Source organism: Zea mays, chromosome 6 (assembly GCF_902167145.1).
Source record: "Zea mays cultivar B73 chromosome 6, Zm-B73-REFERENCE-NAM-5.0, whole genome shotgun sequence".
In the NCBI taxonomy this organism is placed as follows: Eukaryota; Viridiplantae; Streptophyta; class Magnoliopsida; order Poales; family Poaceae; genus Zea; species Zea mays.
Window position 1 is genome coordinate 38342826 of NC_050101.1, and position 5028 is coordinate 38347853.

General features: G+C 45.0%; 1 pseudogene; it reads right to left on the reverse strand.

Moving 5' to 3' along the window:
- Nucleotides 1–3130: 3130 nt before the first annotated feature.
- Nucleotides 3131–4588, reverse strand: LOC118472170 (helicase protein MOM1-like; annotated as a pseudogene).
- Nucleotides 4589–5028: the final 440 nt, after the last annotated feature.

The following is a 5028-nucleotide window of genomic DNA, read 5'->3' on the forward strand; positions in this document are numbered from 1 at the left end:
AGCGTCGACTGAAGTCTCCCCAGTCGTCGATGCAGTGTCGGGGTCGGTGTCGTAGCCACTGCAGCGCATCTTGCCCAAGGACAATGGACAAATACTCGGTCATGACGTCCTCGGATGCTCCGGCAGCTCGAGCAGCGGTGTAGACGGCTAGCCAACCCCCTGGATCCTGCTTAGGTTCATATTTGTCGACATTGGATACCTTGAAGTTGGGAGGCCATTGGATGGCCCTAAGGCGCGGAGTAAGAGCAGATACTCCGCACGTGTCCTCCTATCGTCGGGGATGTCGTCTGTCCCGGGGAGGGGAGTGGTGATGGTGGTTCCTCGACCGTCCCCGGGTGGTACCGCCAGTTGAAGCTGTTGCCGACTCAGTCCTGGTGGCCTGGCTTTGAGTCGGAAAGCCATGATCTCGGTCATACTCCTCCCGACGGCGAATTTCGTTTTCATGCCGCCGTTCGCGCGAAGCATTGATAGAGCTTCGCGCGTCTCGGCGACTGTTGATGGCGTGTCGCAGATCGTTCGGCGGGTGAGCGAGCGGCAGAAGATGGTTGGCCGCCTGTGTGAACAGGCGTCGGTATCCCTCGGCGTCGGGAGTCCGAGGAAGTCCGTCAGCTATCCGAGCCAGAACGCCTCCGACTTCGCTCGGCGTGTTCATAGCTCGGGCGAAGTCGGGGTTCAGGTTGCGCCCGAAGAGCGGATTCTCCCGGCGTTGCCTTGCGTCTTGCTCGGCCTGCTCCTGAATCCGTCGGCGATCACGTCGTCGGGAGTTCCTTCGTTCCCTGAAGACGTGTTCTTCCAGAGTTTCTCCTACCTCCGAGACCTCGTCTCGCGAGACAGGCTGCTCCGGATCCCGTTCCCCGGCCGTGTGATGTCGTCGAACGTTCCTGCGTCGATTCCTCCGTCGGCGGGATTCTCGTTGAGGTGGTTCTTCTCCAGGTGCGGTCAGTTCGTCGTCAAAGACGGCGGGTGACTCCACTCTCCCGATGAAGAGGACGTCGGGGTAGAATGGTGCTGCTGTCGCGACGAATTTCTTTCTGTTCTCCTTTGAGGCTGGAGGAACGGAAAGAACAACTTGCCTTTCCCTGGTCTCCTTCTTCCTCGCGATCCGTGTCCATTCCTTCGTCGGGGAAGTAGACAGCGGAGTTTTCTGGGTCAGCGAGCTTCCAGCTCCAGCCTTCCCGGAGATAATCTTTTTCCGAAGAGCCGGAGGTAGCGTCTTTCCAGCGTTTTCGGAGTTTGTTGGAGGAGACTTCTTTTCCGGCAGATCTGCGAGGCGGTGTAGAATTCCTTCATCATCCGCTACAGATGAGATTGTCCCGAAGCAGAATACAGATCCGGGACGCACGGTGATCTTGCTGTGGAAGGTAACGGCCATTGAGCTAGCTTGGATCGTCGACACACCCCCTACCTGGCGCGCTAGCTGTCGGTGTTTTGGGTCCGACCGCACACCCGGGGTTGCCCCTCGAGGTGTTTTTAGGAGTAGGACGGTGTCAACGACTGTAGCAAAATGGTTCGTGCCGATCGCACGAGGGACAATGGACAAGATTTGCAGGTTCGGGTCGCTTGGAAGTGCGTAACACCCTACGTCCTGGTGAGTATATGAGCGTGGTTACAATAGGACTCTCTGGATTGAGGGCGCCGAGAGTTGACGTGGGTGGCTAAGTAAAATAGGATCGATCGTTCTGAAGGGGTGCCCCCTAGGCCTTATATACTCGACCGTGGGGCAGTACACGTGGATATGATAGCTACAAGTAGCTGAAAGATAGTAAACCTCTTGAGTTTATCCCTACGTAACCCTTGCCGACTTATCCTCGCATGGCTCTATTGCATGGGGGCTTCAGCGCGGGAAAGTCGGGTCTCTGTTGCGATTTACTCGTTCGACGTTGTAGGTCGTCCGGGTTTGCTCCAATCCAGTCTTAACGTCTTCTCCGCTTCGTTGATTGTCTTTCCCCAGGCCCACGAAAGAACGACCTTACGATTTATTGGGCCTTTGGGCCTGTCGTGAGGTCTTTTATCTCTTTAGTGGACCCAGGGGATATCTATCCCCCACACTGGCGACGTGGGGGTGTTTTTATAGTGTCGGCGTGGGACTGAATAATTGTGAATGTGTGGGCCGGATCGTGGGCCTGATGCACGTAATATGCGCAGACTATATTTGCATAAACTGATACACACATCAGCATAACTCGTATTATAATTTAGCGTAAGCATAGTTAGGTACAATAAACCAAAAAGGGTCCGGTGCGGTCTGCGCAACTGGTCAGGGCTTCCTGTAGTTAAATAGAGCCCAGGGCTCTAAATACTATATATATATATATATATATATATATATATATATATATATATATATCGGTGAGTGTCGGTGCGTTGCAACGAAATCAATATGAATACGTTGATATACAATGTCTCACAATCTAGCATAAGTAGGAATAATTGTATAAAACAACTGTGGCCATTAAACAAAGATTCACAAACTCAGTACGCATGGATTATGCGCCAATGAAGGGTTTGTTCGGTTAGCTCTCAATCCATGTGGATTGAACAGGATTGGATGGGTTTGAATCCCAAACAAGTCAAACTTCTTCTCAATTTTTTTTCAATCCCATCCAATCCATGTGTATTGGGAATAACCGAACAAGCCCGAACAAGATCCATTTACCCACATGCAATTCTCAACGCAAACGTCATTTCAGTGACGTTATTTAATTAAAATTTTTTACAGCATAATACAATTATTGCAATGATGTCAAGAATTGCTAAGAATCTACAATTGATTAGGATGGTAAATGTTGGCCCAGCTCCTGGTAATGCAGTGTAAATTTTGTCATCATAGCATTGTCAAAACAAGGAGATATGGATCGGGGGTCCAACATAACTCCAGCAAATGTCTACACATTTTTAACAAATAATCAAACATAAGTTTGCATTGAACACTGAGTGAAGCAAAAGAGCATTGTTGAAATACCAGCAATCTACATGGCCTTAAGGAGTAGTAGAGATATGCAATAGCAGTGCTCCTGTTTGATTTTTTCTTTAAAAAATAAAGAGAGAACTCATGCACAAGCTATGACAATTGTTTTGTAAAGCGTAAACTGATACGGTATTATCATCCTATTTATATCTATAAGCCTGCCTATGATGGAGCCTCATTGCATTCATAATTCAATCCATCTGAAGTAAGGGCAATTGATTCTCGATGATCCAACTCAGTGTATTTCAGAAAAGAAGCAGCATGCCAACACTGAAACAAGTAATAAAGAAATTTATCATATTTGGTAAATTCAATGTAAAAGCAAACAAAGTAACACTGGTTGGTGCCTAGCTTACCAAGGCTATGTTGAACGCATGTAGTATGCTCCATGGCTCCCGCACAACTAAATGATTATTTAAAAGATATTCAAGGAACTGGTTGGCCAGAAAGCGTACATTATCTCGCAGTTGTGAATAATGAAAAAATAGTTCAGAACCAGAGGATCAGATACTTCCACAAATAATGATATCAGAAGGACACTAAATGCAACAATAGGAGCAGAGAGGGAGGGAAAAAGTTAGCAGGAAGATTATACATATTGGTAGCTTTAACACCGTATTTAGCTTTGACAGTTCACACTTAAGTTCAGCATGAAGACTTTTAGGTGTCCTCATGTTTTCCACTCCTTCAGAATGAATTTATTAAAAAATGTAATATCTACTCCTACAGAACAAAAATACTACTTTCAAATTGTAATTTCAGATTGTTTTACCTGTCTCAGGAAGTAGATGAAGGTCAGCACTTGGAGTACTCATTTCAGGAAGCAGGTCATGATTATTTACAGAACACAGATGATCATTATCAAAATCAGGATGGCACCCATCTGGCAATCTCTGAAGTTTCTAAAATTGAATTTCCTTAAACTGTAAAGAACAGAAAATGTGGGTTTCAGTAGCCAAAAAATAACAAGCGGGGAGTAATGTAAATCAGGTAAAGAGTACGCAATTAGAGAAGAAGAATCATTTATCTGCTTTCAGGCATACCTTCTTTGTTTTTGTGTAGACAGTTTATTGCTTGGATTTAACAACTTCATCTACAAAATTAGACACAAATTAGATATGCTAACATATTTGCATGAAACATGTCGTAAATAGCCAATAGTGGTTATCACATTTCTTTTCCATATGGAATCTGGTGTAGATGTTTAGCAAAAAAAAATTGTTGCATATATGTCCAACACACTATGTTTTTGGTAAAAATTCCAGATGCTTATTTCTTGTATGCATTTAATTGTGTAAATTTTCTAATCCCGTGTGTACTATCAGTTTATTCCCATATGAAACTTCAATTGTTTGTAAGAAATAGAGAACCCCTTGATTTTGCTGGTAAACAACAAAAACAATTTGTGGTCTAGTGGATAAGGAGAGGATATCAAGTACCTGTGTGTTTCCCTTTTAGGGGTGTAAATAGTCCCAAGTAGTGACTTGTCCACGTATCCGAGGCGCAGCAGCGCTGCAAGCTCGCCGCAGGCCGTGGGATAGTCCCAGGGTCGCGACTGATATGAATTGGGCCCACAAGCTCAAACAAAATTCCTCCCATCGAAGTTGCTGGAAAATTCTAAGAAACATTACAACACCTACACATGCACGAATAGAAAATAAGCACTGGTTTTATGTTAGGATACATATAAAAGACAAGAAACTAAAGTCACCTCAAGACGTCCGGTGAAAGAGTTGTTAAATATAAGAAGACATAAACCCTACATGAGGCCACAATTGTTTATCCTTCCAAACTGCAATTGCTTGTCCAGGAGCGCACATAAAGCCTACATGAGGGTGCAGTTAGTGTACTAACATGAAAATACTGATGTCATGAAGGTGAGGACGGGGATTAGGGCGGTCATTCCTGGTGGAGTGGAGTCTGGTTTTATTAAAAACCTTTAAGTCATATACAAGGTTCGAATGTGGTTCTGAGTAACAGATATCAATTATTATTGTAAGAAATGTTTGAACTTTGAAGGTCATATCAAATAATCTCCACTAAGGCATTAACCTATTCAC